This window comes from Athene cunicularia, assembly GCF_003259725.1.
Source record: "Athene cunicularia isolate RWA chromosome 1 unlocalized genomic scaffold, athCun1 chr1_part1, whole genome shotgun sequence".
NCBI classification, from domain to species: domain Eukaryota; kingdom Metazoa; phylum Chordata; class Aves; order Strigiformes; family Strigidae; genus Athene; species Athene cunicularia.
The window spans coordinates 108,278,679-108,297,586 of NW_020799091.1; the positions used below are offsets into that span (position 1 = coordinate 108,278,679).

Below are 18,908 nucleotides of genomic sequence, written 5' to 3' on the forward strand. Positions count from 1 at the left end.
CCCCCCCCAAAAAAAAAAAAAAAAAAAATTTGTAAAATAACTAAAAAAAATTACTGATTCTCTGACTTCTGACCAAGATGACATGTTATGGAAATGTAACCACACTTCAAAAAAGCATATAAACCTGGATTAAATTTTTACTGCATTTATCTCTGACTGAGCCTAAGGTTAGTAGAACTCTTAATTTTAGACTATGCTGGACATACAAAATTGGGAAAACATTAAACCTTTCACATAATTTGTTTAATGCTGTCAAAAGAAGGAACACATGCACCACCACTGTTCATTTTTCATGAACAGTCAAACAAAAAAGTAATATATTAATCTGCCACATTTCACCCTTCCATCAGCGATCACTGCAGCTCTTGTGACTGCAGCACATGCAAATCATAAATCTCAGATTTCTTTGTATTTTTTGTGGTCTGCACACAAGCTTTGTGCTACAGGACTGAGGCAAAAACCTACAGTCACAGGCAACCACAAGCAAATCTGACTGTAACTTTCATTCTCATTGAACGAACACTGAAAAGTCACTGGGCCAGATATTCGAGCTATAGAGAAGGTCCCTTCTTGGAAGATGCTAGAATTTAGATTTACAAAGAATAAAGAGGAGAATGTATGGACAGAGAGGTAAAGATCAAATGTCCCAATCTCCCCAGCCCACACAGCAGCCCAGTGTCATTATTTTTATTTTTGTGCTTGACTTCAGATCATCCAGACAGACTCAACAGCCAGTGAGTGACCTGCAGATCTCGGTCTGTTCACAAGTGTACAGTCCTCTGTTGCTATACAATATAAGCTGATCTTTAGGACAGTGAATCCAGGAGCTACTTGGAGTTTCTGTTATCCTTAAAATACTCCAGCACAGGTTGCAACCAAGCAGAACAAAGCATACACTATTCCCATTCTCTATATGCACTTGGATCATTTCTCCCTGATGCTCACTCATTTCCCATCACTGTCCCTTAATGTATGATACCCTCTGAGTGTTGTCGTTTGTGGGCTACTGCTAGGCTTACTGCTGAGAAATACGGCCCCTGTGTCAACAGGAACAGGCTGCCCACCAGTTCTGCTCTTCCCATTCAGTCCTTGCCTTTGGAGCAGCGAACTGCTTATTGCTCACTGTATAAATGGAAATGGTTACAGTGTGAATAGCCAAGGCGAATTAAGAAACTGAAGCCTGAAGAATGGTGCCTTTCCCCTTGCCTCATCTGCTCGCAGCCGGGAGCTGCCCGAGCTATTCAGAGGGGCTCTGGAGCCCTGCTGGGCTAATTGCTTCCTTTGCAGCAGTTTCTTACTATTCCTCTCAGATGCCACGTTGGGTTTAAACTCCTGGCACAATTTTTGTTGTTGTTAAAAGGGTATTGTAAACTGAACCAATGGAAAAGGTGGACCAAAAAAAAAGTGGCTGAAAGCAGGGAGAAATTGTTCTGGACACTGGAAATATCAGCTGCTTGACTTTTTCCATTCATATTTATAAAGCAAACTAAAATATGATCTAGCTGGTCAAGCCCTGTTCATAGTTTGTTATGGGTGGAATGGGCCTGTAGAAGTGGCAGAGAAACTGAAATTACTCAGCACTTTCATTTTCCCAGTTTTTCTTGTGGCTGCGTGCATGCTTTTTTTTAAAACTAGTAGTACCCTAACATAAACAAGAAGCTTTGACATCTTCTGTTAGCAGTGTAAAAACACATAATGAATAGGAAGTGATCTTTACAGAAAACAAAAAGTGTTACTTGATCAGATTTCAGTTCTTTTGGTATGAAATACCTTTTTTTTTTTTATGACAGCAACAGGAAGGTAAAAACTGTAATTGCATTCCCACAGTAAAACACAAAGACCACCACACCATGCTTTCAAAACAGCTACAAACCCAAATGTTCAGTCTGAAGTAAACACTTAACATTTAAAGATATTACTGTTTCTTTGCTAGCTACTTAACAGGACAAACAGAAAAGAAGATATACTTTTGAATTTAAAAGAACTTCTGACTCTCAGATGGACATACTGACATGTCCAGGTAGTCGAGTTCGCAGTTCCACTCTTAAAATCTGGTCCTGAATGCAGATCACCAAAAGTGCTGCCTGTAGCCTATGCCATGCAATACACTGAGTGCCATCGTGACTGACTGGGGATCATTTACAAATGGGACAAGAGCTGCCCTCAGCTGCAGTCGCATCAAGGTCTGAACTCACTACTCCTGAGACACTCTATGACTCCTATCAGTGACCCAAATACATAAAAATACTTCTAAGAAAAATACTTATTTATTGGCACTTCTCTGTGTTGTTCCTGTTACTGCAAATTTTTCCTTTGCTCACTTCCTTCCCATGATGACGCACCTCATGGAAAGTCAAGGACAATGATTCAAAAACACACACTAAAGAATTCTGGGGAAAGCTGATATATATGAACAGGCATGGAAGACAGTATTTAAAGGACTGTCTTGACAGTATCTATACAAATAAAAAAGACCTTATCAATAAGCTTTCTTAGTCTTCTTGCTTCCTCTTCCAACAAAACCAAACATTAACAGGATCAACCACTACTGCAGTACATAAATTTCAGTAGGTCACATCAGTACCCTGATGTGTGCACTAAGGTATAACCTTATAGAAAATTTTGTTAACAATAAAGTTCACCTTTGTTCATCTCAGAGGACATGTTTGTTCCAACATAGATCCACTGGCTTTCCTTATTTATGTCCAGAGATGGTGAGTAAATGATACTTGCTACCCTCGCAAACTAATTTTTAATGTAAGACTAGTAATGTGGTTTTCAAACCCTGAATAAGCATTGAGAAATTAAGGACAAAAACCCTCAAGTATGGTAAGTGTAAAACCAAAATAGTCAGCTGAACTAAGACTTCATCAACTATGCATTGTACTTTGCATTATACTATTTGGGATTAGACTTCACGTACTTCATACAGACTTTTGCTAAGACAGCCATATTGCTGACTTTTTTGAAGAAAAAAGAAAGCCAAATTCTACTGAAAATGGGAGTCAGTAATGACCAGAAAAGTCATAATTTTAGAGAACCTTTGATACAGAGGGAAAAAAAAAAAGTGTTCTGGTGATTCTCTTCACCTTTCAGATAGTTCCACATGTTACTACACATTTTCCAAAAGTGCCATAAGACCTTAAAAAGTTTTGTCCTTTGATGAGATCCACTTCCAGTGGATTGCAATGAAATGCTACATGCTTTCCCCAGACCTAAAATTTGGTAAGAAATATTTGACAGAATATAATAGATTTCCACCATATTTCAGGAAAATTCTTAATTCTTTAAAATTTCTGAATACAGAAATTCTGGACAATCCTGTTAGATTCAAGCTTCTGTTCAAGTCCTGTAAGAACTGAGTGCTGTACTATAGATTATAGATATTATTACTGACACTTTCAAAGATCCATGCAAAGAACAATCTGATATATACGGCATTCTATGTATAGAATATTATAATATTGTATTTGCTGTATTTAGAATTGCCTTTAATAACATGTTAGATTTTGATCTAGGCTCATTCTTCTCACACAGCATCAAATTTTATAGTGGGACTGCCTAGGCATATACTACAAAGGTATGAGTTTATCAACTTAACGATAACTTTTCAAGAACTGTTTAGGAGAAGTTCACCTAAGAAGCGGAGGACTAGGCCTCTGCTGAGCCTGAAATCCTTGTGGCCCAAAGCAGCAACTCTGTTCCTGAGATGTAAGAGGAGGCAAAAACCAAAGCAAGAAGAGGGATTTAATGAGATGCACATTTCCTTGAGGAGTGGAAGACCAGAAGCTCATTAATTGGGGATTTGGAAGAAGGTATGCTAAAGTAGCTAGATACACAGATATTGGAGTGGTTTGAAGTATTGTTTCTTTTTCTGTATGATCATGTGGTTAAATAAACCATACTTTTCCTTTTCAGAAACCTCTTTTGTGACATTGTGTGTGGTTTAAGCCCTGCTGGGACTGGAGACCACATTGTCATTGCCCCTCCCCCACCCTCAGCCAGTCAGGCTGGCAGTGAGGCACAAACCCGGGTTAAAATAAGGAGAAATTTAATACAACAGTGTGATAAACAATCTGAACAACAACAGCAGCAATGATAACAACAATAAACAGCAATAACAGTAAGCAAGACAAAAGATATACAGAGCAATACCGCAAATGGTTACAGAACAAGCCCGCTGTGAGCTCCCCACCGTCAAAGCCACAAAGGAAAAAGTTTCTGCACTCCGCCCCTGGACCTGACGTCAGCATGGTATGAATAACCCGGCTAGAGATCCCTTCCCCCTTCTCTGCTGGGGAAACTTAACCCTATCCTAGCTGAACCAGGACACATTGTCAACTACTGTTTAAATGCTTCCAAAGGGCAAAACCATTGTATCACACCTAAATGGAGCCAGTGTAGCTGCTACACTATTCCAAATTTCCAGACAAGTCTAAGAGAAGGAAAATGACATATATCTAACTGAAAGGAGTGATATAAGGCTTGTTACCTAGAAGAATGTGTACACAGTGTTTATGGTGAGGACAGAGAAGGATACAACACAGTCCAAATAATATCTCAACTCTCTCAGCTGAATGTGAAATGGACATAGAATAACTTCACATATAGTGCTGCAGATAGATACCTAGGTGCAATGCCTGTAGACCTATTATAAAGACTGCATTCTGTAGAAAGTAAGGAGGAAAGAATACAAAGGTAAAACATAGTAGACTATGTGCTGCTTGGGATTAAATGTCATGTCCTCCATCAGCAGAAACAAAAATTGCATTGGCATTCTCCACTGTACCTGAATAAATAGGTCATCTTTAACATAGAAAACTTTTCAACATTAGCTAGTATCAACTCTCCAATGAGACTATGTGGAAGTCATTTGAAACAATGTAGGAGAGAGAATAAAAGCTATTTTGGTATCTATTCCTTTTATTATTTCATGAACACAAAACTGATGGCCATTAACAGCATCCAGAAGCAGATCTGGCCAGCCAAATGGCCTATGTGCTTTATCAGAGGACAATCTTGGGAAAAAAATATGAACTCTGCTAAAAGCACATTTTTAGGGTACAATGTATTAAAACAATATTTTGATATGAATTTGGAAAATCCGTGTCAACAGACTTCTTTTATAAAAGAGTTCCCTTGGCTAGATATCAGTACCATAGACAAGAACAGTACTGGCAAATATAAATTTCTGGGTTAGCAAACCAAAACCTCTTTTAATTATAACCAGCTAACTATCCAACATGGTATCTTGGTAAGACAATTCCAAATAAAGTGTCCTTAACCTGTCAGTAGCTAGAAATTATCCCACAAAGCCAACACTTCACGATGTCTTTTTGTCTGTCACCATACACTTCTTTGCACTGTGTAGCTATGTAGTACTAAAAGCAACAGTTCTTGTATGAATCAGCCCATTTTCAAATTTAAAAAGAAAATTCTTCCTCTTTTTTTTATTGTTGCTTATAACCATATAGCTGTTATTTTAATAATTTAGGAAAAACAGAGATAAAGCTGTAAGTTCTAAAATTTCACATCTATTTTAACACAAAATTAGGAAGAAATATAATTAATTCCCAAATATAATCAAAACATACTCCTATGAAAAAGACTGAGGCTTCTGTTTAAGTTGTTTGAAAGAGTGCAGGTTGATAAAGGCTCCATATGAAACAGGTATCCTGAACATCACAGGCTTTAATGATGTGTTAACCTCGGTGACAGTCAGAACAGAAGGGTTAAAGGTTCAGCTGGCATCCCTGGGGGTGATCCTTCAAGGTGAATTTGAGACTCATTGACAGGGCAGCACAGTAAAACTGACACTGCAGTCTAAGAAACGCATGTGTTACAAAGATGAAGAAGTGCCTTTTTCTTGAACTTTATATTCATAACAGTAGAAGAAATCTTTGTTAAGAGAGTTAACATAGGGACAACACAGTTTGCCACCTGTTGAAATCCTAAAAGTGAACATTTTCAAAGGTTATTTTGATATCATTTAATATCAAAATAATTATATTTGATATCAAAATAATTATATATTAAAATAAATATATTTGATATAATTTAATAGCAAAGTAGGCTATCATGTTTATTTAATCTAGCTGCTCCAGCTACACTTAATTTTGCAAATTTTAAAAGTTATTTTCCCATATCCTACTTAAAATGTTCAGATTTCTAAAATTAAGGTTTCTCTTCCTACTGAAAAAATCTGTAACAACTACCTATATTTGTTAGCTTCAAGAATAACAGATATAATAGACGACCTTGTATATCTCCAGAACCTTTGATTTTGGATGACAAAAGGAGAGTAACAGCTGTCACTTCCAGTTGGGTAATTCCTAATATTTAAGAATGACAAATGCAAAAGATACTGGCAAGACATATAACACAGAAATTTTCTTAGCAGAAAGCCTCATTAGGACAAAAATGAGAATGAGTATGGAGTACGTCCATGAAACTCAAGCTGGCAAAAGAAAAGTAATTTAATGACAAACAAGCCAATAACAAAAAGGGAAGCAGTATCAACAACAGCAGCAAAAAGATGAAGAATGTCAACTCATCTAGCACTTCAAAAAGGGGCTTCTCCCTTGCTATAAATCAACTATATACATGCTTGGAAAACGTGAAATGCTAGTCTCAGTGAAGACAACATTAATACTAACACTGGTTTCAGTAATACCAGAATTTCACATTCAGGAGTTCAGGAAGTATGCAAAATGTATTTTCATGAATCATATTAACCATAGTCATTGTGAATGCAAATTTCTGAGGACTTATAATGGCACAATGTAGTACTATGAAGACATTCCTAGTTTATTAATAAACTTTTGAGATCCTTGAATACATGGGACAATAATTTCAAAATTTCAAACCCACTTTGACACTTCAGCATGTAACTGTAAAGGTAAAGAGATGTTTCATTTGAAATAAAAGACAATCTCAAATTATTTGTACTGGGCTAGATCCTGGAAGGATTATGCAATCACAAATACCTAGAGCGGAGCATGGCCTGAGTACGTAAGTGAGAATATTACTCTACTGTTTTGTCTACAAAAAAGGAGTCTATTTATGATGTAGGATGTAATAACACTTTGCACTTTGGCAAAGTGGCACAACAGAACTTTGTTGCAATAGTGTCAGGCTGCTTTACATTTATGAATGAATTCAGACCCACAACTCACAAAATGCTGAATAAGAAGTACTGAACAACTTCAAGACTTATCAAAAATCACACAGGAAGATTGAAACAGCCCAGCTACCTGCTTTGCTTAGATTGCAGACTTTCTACCTCAAGGCAATCTTTCCTTTACTGTACAATAATTTTCTCTGTAGGAAAATATTTTGCAGGTCACTTTTAAAAATTGTGTTGCAATGACTGTATAGTCTCATGGTAAAAACAGCTTATCTTTAATTCTATTCAGTGTAAAGGTCTACGAAGAGCAGAACACTGATTCCTGGAATACTTACCATGAACCATAAACCAGCTTTAATCAGGTACCTGCAGCTTCTATGGTAACACTTTACCCTGAACAAGCAATTTTTTTCCTACTTGATTTGCTTCAGGTCTTACTCCAAGAGAAATGCTCAAACTGAACACCAGAGTTCAAAGTAGTCCTAAGAGACAAATGATTTCACATGAATGGGAATAGCAACATTTACAGTGTCTGAGAAGTGGGCCATGGTGAAGGGAAGTCCAAGCCATTGTATCAACATCTTCTGCATTCAAAAACTTGGCATTCTGGAAAAGCAATGATGCAAAATACACAAACTTAAGAGTTAAGAGATTCTGAGTCATAACCATTTTGTTCAAGGAACCAAACTTCAGATTTTCTGAGGGAAAGAAAGTTACCTAAGCATACATCTCTGGCTAGTTTCAAAATTAAATATATTGTGTGTAACACTAAAAATACTTCAAGATATATACCAGGAAGGCACTTAACTTTCCCAAGTTTTTTTAACATCATTATTCTCCCTAGAAGGTTTGTGGGGTTTATTCTCTTTTAAACATATAGGTGGGAAGAACTTACTCATTTTTCCCCCCTCTTACCTCTGTGCAATTTATTCTCCCCCATGCAGCCAGAACCAGGAGACCTAGCAGAGACAGTAGACAACTGACAACAGCAATAAAGAGAGAGGCAAAAGCAAAGCTGTTGAGTTAGAAGAAAAATAGTATAATTAGATCCACATATAACTAACCACCCACACTTCCACATTAAATAAAAGAACAATCTTTATGTGACCATGTGACAAATAGATTCTTGTTAGATAATAATTTTTCAGGAGGAAAAAAAAAGATCAACTAAATGCTCAATGCAGCATAAGTATTAGCAAAAATTGTTCTACAGCTAGATAAGGAAAGAAAGCAGATTTTTTTTTCTTTCCCTTTTAAGGAGGGCAACCACAAGAAGGTATGCATAATATTACACAGGAGTCTGGAATAACACCCTGCAATGTGTATGTTAGTCCCACACTACTGCACGTGGTGAATATCTGAACTTGGCAGTAAGTAATTGTGAGTATATTATTACCTGGAGAGAGAGAAGTACTCTGTTGGGTTGAAGAAACCCAAGAACTGAAAAATTATTATTTTTGAAGTGCTGTGATTTGGACTAGACTTTTCATATAACCAGAAGCATCACAGGAAACTCAGTAAGGCAAAACTATCCAAACAAAGTGAAATAAGCAAAAATGAAGTTGACAGAACTTTCAAAAAGTAGACTAAAAATCAAAGCAAACCAAACAAAAAGCTCTAATCACTTACATCTGTTCAAGGCTCCAAAAATGAACACTGTTCTTCTCTACTATTTTTATTCTACATTTTTTCTTTTGATTGTGAGAACATAATATGTGCAAACTCAGCACATAGATTGTTGAGGTTTTATTAAACATGCTTTTAGAGTTAGTGTCATTTTTACTTTACAAAACTAATTCCTAAAAAAAGCATGATACACAATAAAGTCTCAGTTAGCAGTTATCCGATATTTAGACTTTAAGTGACAACATGTGGCTGCTGCGGTGCGCAAGTGACTAGAAATATCAAAAATGCCAAGAACAATCAAATTTATAAGGTCCACTAGAGACTTTCAAGAACAAAAATGTACTTCCCCCCGCCTCTCCGCCGCCCAAATGAAAAGGGTTTCAGTGTTTGGAAAACAGGGAACACAGTGAAGAGCTGGGTTGCTTCACTTCACTGATACGGACTTGCCACAAATAATCCACTGATTTCTGCAGGATATTTGTGTGTCTTTCATGCTTTACTGACGGAAATATCTCGGTATACAAGTATAAAGCTAATGTAAATACAGTAAAAAATAAAAGGCTCACAGGTCCATGAGACTGCATGAAAGAATCTTGGAATGCAGAAAATTTCTAGTGCTTTTTTTTCAAATTTGATGTGCAGGGATCCTAAATCCCACGTCCAATGGACTGAACTCTACTCTGAATGTGCTTTGTGCCTGCACACAGTGTGCATGCTTCCCAGCATGAGTCCTAATGTTCAGTGTTTCAGATTCATAAAAGGATTTAAGAGTTTGATTCTTTGAATATTGCTTTGCTTTTCATTGTTTTTGCTCACGATGAGGAATTGGAGAAGGCACACAGCACAGCAGTCCCTAAGGGTTTGGGAAGAATAGTGTCTCCAGAAATGGATTATTAACTTAGAGGAGGACATCCACACTCTACATCTACAATTTCCATACAGTTGATGAAGGGAGGGGAGGAGAAGAATTAACGTTCTAAACCCAATCTTCATCTTTATTGTGTGTAATATAAGCAAAGGCTCCTTTCCTGACTGCTTAAAAAACTAACCAAATAAAAATGTTTCTTTTTCATTAAGAGAATAAAATGAATGAAGAAATAATTTCCCTCCCACATCCTTTCTTCATCTCCCTTGCCCATCCCAAAAAACCCCAACAACTAGACTGTCAGCCAAACAAAACAAAGAATTTACTTTCTCAGCATAATAAATCACCTTTGCTCCTAACCATTCAAATCATAAAGTCCTGCACGCTCCGGATAGCTCAAGCTCTCAACCTAGTCTGAGATAACAGCCACCTGGGTTTTGTTATTATTTTTGAAGGAGAAGATTCCCAGACACCATTTCTATAATTTCAGATGGTCCCAAAGGTTAAAAACTCTCAATAAGCCATTTTAACAAGAAAATCCTCATAGTCTAATGTCTAGGCCTGTGGAAGTCTCAAAACTCAGATATCTCACACATACTCCATTTGCTGCAGGCATTTATTTTCTTTTACTATCTAGGTCATCAGTTCATGACTAGGGACAAAAGAAATCTGTTGAGAATTTTGACTCAATGAGGAGTTTTCAAATTCCTTTAAGTCTGTAAAGTATCGACAAAAGAACTTCATTCTTCACTTTACTTTTATATTTAAAAGTAGAAATCAGTGTAAAATACAGTTGAGCAAAGAAAAATAGATACGGAGCTCACATTAGAGAAGTACTTTTCAGTACTGCTGGGTGAAACAAAGAAACCATAGCTATGCATGTCTAATGCCTAACATTTTAAGTGGCAACAAAATAGCTGAAGCAATGTGCATCACTGATGCAAAGGAACATTTCTGAAAGTGTGAGAAAAAACAGAAGGAACAGATATTCTTAGCTATAGTGACAATATGAGCAGCAATAACTTGGTTTAAAATGCCAGCAATTAAATGACCATTTAATCTAACACTGAATTATGACGATTTTCCATTCTAGTGGTTTTGGTAAGTGTAAACTCATAACCTCACACAGTAGGTTACATTATTACCAGGCATGACCTTGGGGGCACAGGAGGTCAGTTTGGTCCTAAATGCGAAATCTAATCTCTCTGATAGACACCATAAGCCTACAGAAACTGGTGTCCTCTCCAGTCCACAGTTGTTTGACACTGGGCCACCCTTTTGACCTGTGTCATAATGTTGCCTCCCTTTCCACTAATTCCACAGACCAATATTTTCCTTTGGAGATGTCTACTGAAAAGACACATCACGTTAAGTTTGAACCAATGCATGGTTAACCTGTCCTACAATTTATCCAGCAACCTTACATAGAAGATTCAATGTTAATAATGAGCCATTTAAACCAGTTAGAACAATGTTGGGCATTGAGCATGACTCAAAACACTTTAGACCAAAGAGCTTTCTCCTCACCAATTTCTTGCAGAAAACATCACGCTTATGTAGAAAGCATCTTGCCTCCAAAAGAAGTATTCTGGACAGTTGACTGTAAGAGCTATAGAGAAGGAAGGGAATGTCCACATGGGCGTTTTCAGGCCATCTGCTTTGGCTTGGCACATGGAGACTTCAAGACAACGCAAGCTCATTTTGCCCTCACCCTCAGTGCAACAGAAACTGTGTGGTCATATTAGTACAATACCGTGCCAGAGTGATCTAGCCTGTCTCTCAGCAGGGCTTATTAGCTCAAGCTCGGCGCCACATTAACCGCTGCCATATGGCTTCTGGTCGATTCAAAGAGTGAACTGAATGAGCTCACATCTGCCTGACAAAGTCTGCATAGCTATGCTCTTTAAAATCGCAAACCTGCAAAAATCTGCAAGGAGAGAATCTTCTAACAGGTTAGGATTTTCAATCCATCTTTATTTCAGTACTTTGAGAAATACAAGTTGTCACTATTAACAGCTATGGTCAGAGTTGGAAACTACTCATGGATGTCTTAGAGATGAAAAGGTTCATCTCAAAGAGCTGAGACTGAATAATGATGAGAACATGGTTAAGACTCCAAATAGAATGAAATAAGAGAAAGAGGAAAATGAATACAAAAATGAAAGTATGTCTTGATATTTTCTCTTCTTTCTGTTAGCCTAGGTTATTAGTCAGATTTTTTACAGCCTTCCAGGATGGGTAGGGTTCTCTGTGAAAGAAGTCAATGTTCAGTCAAAAACCCCACAAATGAAGTACAAAATGATGTGACAAATGTTAATCAAAGATAAACATATAATGGGAAAGATGTAAGATATGGCTGTGATAATACAAAAATGACAAGCAAAGTAGCAGCATAGCAGAAGATACCCTGAGAACTCTCTGTATTAACAAAGAAAGAGTGGTTGTGAAGATGTGGAAACTCAAGTGGTTTAGACATGGCAGGGGAAAAGCCAGGCACGCAGAGAGAATCAAGGAGGCAGATGGGGAAGGTGCCCTGATGATAATGCAGGAGACAATAGAAGCATATGCCATAGTCATAACAGAAAACAAGGGAGATGATCCAGAAGACACATTTTGAATGATTTCTGGAATCTGAAGAGCACAGCAGGAGCAACAGGGACCCGGATACAGAGCCTTAAGTGTGAACATGTCAAAACAACGCCACATTTTGGAAACACAAGGATTTAGAGCCATTCCCCCTATCCTCTGGGACAGCTGTGAGGTTGCAAATTATTTTTCACAATCTTTTAGATTTTTCTCCCTTTGGAGTGCCAGGTTAACTCACAGCAGCTCCAGATGTGATGCCAAAGGAAGAAATATTAATAGCAGAAGAAAAACCAGTCTTGATCCTCAAGGAAGCCTCCATTTTAGGGATCAGCAGATGAAGGAAAAAGAAATAGAGCCAACACTCTTATGGAGTAAGAAAGAGACAGAATGAAGAAAAAGGACTAGGAAGAAAGGAAATTGCTGGGCGGCAACAAATACATATTGCAAATCATGACAAAAAATACACTTCTCTTTCTAACCCTCTTGGGGCATATAGGAAATTGCTGCTTGCCCTTTAATCTGCCCCCCAAAAGAAAAACAATTAAAATGAAATAAAACCCTGAACTGTATGTACTTGCTACCCCCTTCCCCTCACCCCCATTGCTTTTTCTATTGTGTACCCAGGCCATGATCTTTCATGCAGCTCTCCACAGGACAGACTATGTTACCATTAGCATTACATCTACAGGAATATGCATTCTTTTGCTATGTATCTAAGACATGCAATTTGGGGACATTAAGATGTTAAGAGATTCACAATTAATAAAGTAATGTAAAAAGAGAGCAGGCCAGAAAAAAAAAGAAAAAAAGAAAAAAAAAAAAGAGAGAAATGAAGAAAGAAATAAGTATACACATCTTGAATTAATTTGGAGTGGCACTGTAAAAGTATGCTTTGTGTCAGGAGCATTGCTGTTTTTTAAAGGGTTAAGACTGTTACTCCTGCACAGCAGACAGCAACAAATTCAATCAGTTTTTCTTCCTTTTTCTTGATTCACCTCCTCTCTGCAATTTTTCCCACTGCAATTTAACTTTGGAAGAAAAGGCCTCTTTCCTAAATAGATAATTAATTTTTGCTTTTTTCCACTGTTCCCGCCAGAACTAACAAAGCTTTCTCTTCTCCTTTTTAACTGACAGGCATAGAAATTTCTTCCATTTCTTTCTTCTTTCTTGTTATGACCAAGATCTTGCTGCGATCACCTATGTAGTTTTAAACTTGTCAAAACACAATGAGGCTGTGAATGGTCTCCACCAAGAAGAATGAACCAAGTTCTCTCTGACAATTCATTAACAGAAAATTTGGGGCAAATAAATAAAGCATCTTCCTGTGGACAGTACCTTTAAGAAAGTTTTCCTGTCACAGCAGAAGATCAGAGGCTTTGTTTTCACATTTTGTAGGAAACACTTTCATCACTCACTTGTGTAAAAATAGCATTGTGCAAGACAGAATAAATGCTTCGTATTTGTGATGTATTATTTCAGAGCCAGGAAACAAAACAAGAAACAAGAATTCAAGTTACAACTTACCTAAATTAAGAGTCGAAGTCATTCAAAACGACGTCACAAGACAGTCACACAAAAAAATCAATGAAAACCTGTATGCATTATTCATCCTGTAACTTTGATCTTAAAAGCTAAGAAACTTGAACAAGGAAAGATAAGTGGCTTCTCAAGATTTTTCTTTTAAAAATCAAATGAGGATGATTCAGGATAAATGATAGATAAGAGTTAATACGAAAGAGGAGGAAACTGCAATCACAGTGCTGCACCAAAGTTTCAATGCGAAGGCTTTGCTTTTTGTATTCAGTTACAAAGGATTTCTTTTTTAGGGACCGGCATCCTTTTTCATGTATATGTAAAAGATTTTACCCATTAAAATTTCATGTTCAGTATGCATAGCTTTTTTTCTTCTATCACCTAGACCATGACTTCATGTGAACAATTCGGAAGCTTTCTGAAGCATGAGCTACTACTGGTCATGGGGTAGGAACAGAAGCATCTGTGAAATTCTGACCTCCAAACCTGGCTCAAACATCAACTTGCTCCAGAGCTTATGCAAGATATGTATGCATTCTCCCACTGGAAAAGTACTGATAATTACAGGCACTCCAACTGCATCCTGATTTTACTGAGGCTTAGCTAATTATGCAGGCACAGGCCCTAAAATATGAGACAAATTTATAGAGGATCCAAAAGCACATGCAGGTTGCCCTGTCTAGATGGGAGATCCACAAAATCCTCTGAAGGCTTTGCACTCCTGAGCGTCTGTAATTATGCCAGGTTTTGCCTAAAGATATCCTCAAAGGCCCCACCATCTTGGTTAGATTACTAATGTCAGCATCTTATATACAGGTAACTACATTTGGGATTCACAAAGAAGACAGAGCAGCAACACAGTTCCTCAAGGGAGGCTCTTGAGCAAATCTAATGTAGACAGACAACACCGCATTCATTACAAATCACAGCACACCAGCCGTTTACATTAACAGCAAAGCCAAAGGAAAAGTGCCTTTATATTGCAGCATACAGCAGGAGGTTTTGCTTATCTGAGCTTCCAAATTGTTACCTCCACACAAGCAGTTAGCACTAATCAGATGACAGAGTGGGGCAAGACAGGTGGGAGAAATAGGCTGGGTGGATGCAAGGGCAGGTTGTGAGATGAAGGATATGGATGGGGAATGAGGTGAAAGTTTCTTTGCAGTGGTGTGTGGTAGGAAGACAGTGGGGAAACCATTTGAAAAGTAATGAGAGGTTTTAGGGCACAACAGGAAGATGGCTGAGAAGTGAATGGAGGCGCACTGGAGGTATTCACAGGCTTACAAGCAACCGATATTCACTGTAATTTGTGTGAGCATCCAGGCAAGTCATTGCTAATGGTACTCAGAGCCACTTATACTCCTGTCAACTGCATCTAGACAGAATACATTTTGAAAGACCAAGCCTAGTAATTACAGCAGTCAGCAGAAACTAGGCTGACTGCACTTCCTCCTCAGCCAGAGGGAATGCAAACTCACAGGTTTTGGCATCAAGGTAAGTGCCTGAAACAGGTGGCTACATCCTTATGACACAGGGCTGCCATGCAAAAAGATGGCTAGACTGATAGGGCTGGCAGCAGGCCTCTTGTCCTGGGGCCTGGAGTCCTGGCCTAGATACTCACTCCAGGCAATTTGTGGGTCTATGAACTTCACCTGGAAAGACAGTGATTCTAACCATGTAAACGCCACTACAGTCTGGAAACAGACCACAGAGCTTCCCCACCCAGTGAGGTCCCTTCTCTCCACTCATTGAAAAGACCTTGCATCTTCTTTCTCTACCTCAGCTCCAAGATGAGAGTCACACAGCCTCTCCTAGTGCAGATGGAACATTTCAGAAATTGGAAGAATACATTTTATTTTTTACACTGTTCATAGTGAGAAATTAGAGCTATTCACTGGGCTGCACCAAAGCACTCCTTTTCATCTATATATATTATAGGAGGGATTCTTGACTCCACAGTAATTCTGGGAGAAAAATTAACTAGATGAACACAGAATCACACTGGTTCTGCTCTGGCCTCGTGATAATTGTTTTGCAATTCAGCAGAATAAGTTCAAGATAAGCATTTGCTTCACATGCAAGACTGTCATTCCAGCTTCATCTGTAATATATGGAGAGGGATTAGCCACATCTTGCATATGCTTTCATACTGTGGATTAAAGAATACACATAAGAAAGATCATGCTTAGCTCCAATGCACTGAGAAAACTGTTTATAGACAAGAGCAGAGAGAAAAAAATATTTTGATGATGATTCTTCATCAGACATACCCAGTGGACATGTGTACACTGAAGAGCCCACACAGAGTCCAACTTGTGCTAAAACAGAGCACTACTGGGAGAGCAGCGCTCAAAGAAAATGTCTGTTACTATAATCCCCATCACAGATATCTGTGCTCATACCCTCACTTTCATTTCTTACTTGTTCCATTCACTACTGTTTATAACCTGAAAGACATATAAATTTATTTCTCTTCAAAGCACGTTTATTTGCCCTACAAATGGACCAAAAATATGCAAAGACTACTTTGATTTTTATTATCTCACCTATATAAACATATCGATTTCCTTAACCCTACCAGGACAAAATAATATTTTCTTTTTAGTGCATTCCAGAGGAAGTTGGGCCTTAACTTGGATCTTATTTAACTGCTATTTATCCAGATCTCTTGCTTCAAACTCTATCAGGAACCAAGCTACCACCCAGCTGTTTCTCCAGCACCCTTAATACTCTGTAAAGCCCAGTACTGCTCAGTCAAAGATCAACATTGTCATTGCAGATGAGAAAAAAAGCTTCTGTGTATTAAAAATAAGGTTGCTTCATGCACATTTCATCTTTTTGAAGAAAATATAGATATGTATCAAAAAAGGTGTCAAGCATCATCCCTTATTAAAAAAAAATTACAATTTAAATGTTTATTTTAAAACTCTTGTCAGAAAGGAAAGCATTAGTATGAAATGCTTTAAACAGCCCTTGACACTTACAGAACTCTTAAAATAGCAGTAACTCAAAGATCAACAAGCCTTTAAGGGTGAAAACAACTGGAAAAGCTGTAGAAGTGGAGCCACTAAAGTATTTTCATTGATTAAATGCCCACTGATATTACAAATATATTGAGCACCAATCCATATAGTTTGACATTTCCTGATCTGGTAATTTCAAGGCTGAAAGAGAGGAAGGTAATGCCTGTAAACTATATTACCTGAAATTTAGTCTCACTGAGTCAATGAACATTCTGCCATCAAATGAATGTAGGTGTTAATTTTAAATATAGGCACTTAAATGAAAAACATTTTTTTTAAAAAGGTTGATTTCCTGCAAAAATGAAAACTATCACTTAAAACCCAACAACTTCATTCTTGTTTCAACTGTTGTACTCTTTTAATTCTTCATGTTCCTGTTGCTAAACTGAAAGGGAAATGACCTAATGGAGGTAAATTAACAAGATGGAATAATTCTAAGTCAGGGCTCAAAATTAATATTTTTTGCTCATATGTTCTTTAGCATGCTGTCCATTCCATGTCCCTATCTCCCCTTGCTTCCCAGCCACTAGCAAGATAATACAGATGGTTACTGCAAAGCCGTTAAGGTGTACATCTGAATGCATATTTATCCACTTTGGCACGATTCTGCTACAGCTGTAAGTTGACACAAATCTGCATTACAATGTAGCTTCAGTCTCTTGCCTGTGTGAGAAAGCAGTCATGATATTAATAGTGTTGCTTAAGACAATGACAAGCAAATGTGACGTAAATGAACGCAGTAGAGCTAGCTATTGCAGCACTGTTAATTTACATCTCAGAAAACAATCACTCATTTGGGCACGTGAAGCAAGTATATATCTACACCTACATCAAAACTAATTTTCATTTGTTTGTTTCTGGAAGCAGAAACTGATAAAGCAAGATACTCCACCAGGTGTCATGGTGAAAGAATACTATGTAGGTGACTATTTGATACAATCACCAGAAAACAAAACCAAACTGAAGTACTTTCTTCTATTGTAAGCACGGTTTTAATAAATACAGGTGGCACTGCCAGTCAGTGATATTTGCTTTTGTTCTGAGTATGTCTTTGTTCTGGCAGCTGGGAGAACAGTTTTCACATATAATGAAAGAAATGTACTTAATAGGCAACACCTGAAAATCCTTCAAGAGAATAAACTACAGTAATAAAAAATGCAAGTTTAGAAAGCATTTCCTGAGAAAAAGTAGCACTGGAATCTTCTCTTTGTCTCAGGTCAATTGACTTGTCACAGTGGGAAGATTTGAAAAGGAAATTGCAAGTTCTTAGCAAGTATGATTGGAGGAATTGAGTTAATAGCCAGTAATCAGTATAGGTTCAGTACGGTACTTAAAAATTTAAATGTATGCATATGCCACAACTACAGAAAGCCTGAGCTTTGTCTGATTTGTAAAAAACAAATGGAACAACAGGCAATTTAAATCTCAAACAGAAATGGTAATTTGGTAATTTTTTACTTAGGTTGCTGGGGTTTAAGTGTTTTTCCATTAAAAAATTCTCTCATTTCAGCACACAGTTGAGATATATAAGTTGTATGTGTCTCTGATCTTGTTTTACAAGTAATCCTACCAGTACCAAGAGGATCCTACATAGTATGTGCTTTCGGATGACATGGTTTCTTATCAGATGGAAAGATGCTCTGCATCACCATCTTGGCAGCATATAAATGATTTTTGAACTCCATTTTCAATTGCCATTTCTTCAAGCCATTTAGGCTCACTAGCTTGTTTCACATGTCAAAAACTTAAAGGATAGTCTTCTGATTTGAGAAGCTGCTTTATCCATAGTCTTGTATCATTGCGCACTGTATTCAGCAAGCTACAGATACAAATGAGTATGACAACACCTCTAATGAGAAAAGAACTTAATTTCAGAGGGCAGTATAAGTCATCATCTCTCTAAAATACCGTGACTATATCCCAAAAGTGTTCTTATCCTTTGTAATACAACTTTTCTGCATAGATTCTTTTCAACAGCATTACAAAAGAAGGCCTCACATGGACAACTAGTAGTTCCTCTTTCCAACCAAAGAAAGCAGATATTATAGGTTGCAAAAATTTGTAGGTGGATAAAAGGCAAGAAAATTATAGTACAGTGACAAATTTAACGAATTTCATTTCCACAAGCTTCTAATTCCTCTGAAGAAGA

General features: G+C 37.5%; 1 protein-coding gene across 5 annotated transcripts in view; it reads right to left on the bottom strand.

Moving 5' to 3' along the window:
• The window catches only part of ROBO1 (roundabout guidance receptor 1), a 643,819-nt gene that overhangs the window by 92,165 nt on the left and 532,746 nt on the right, over positions 1 to 18,908 (bottom strand). The gene's annotated exons all lie outside the window — the stretch shown is intronic.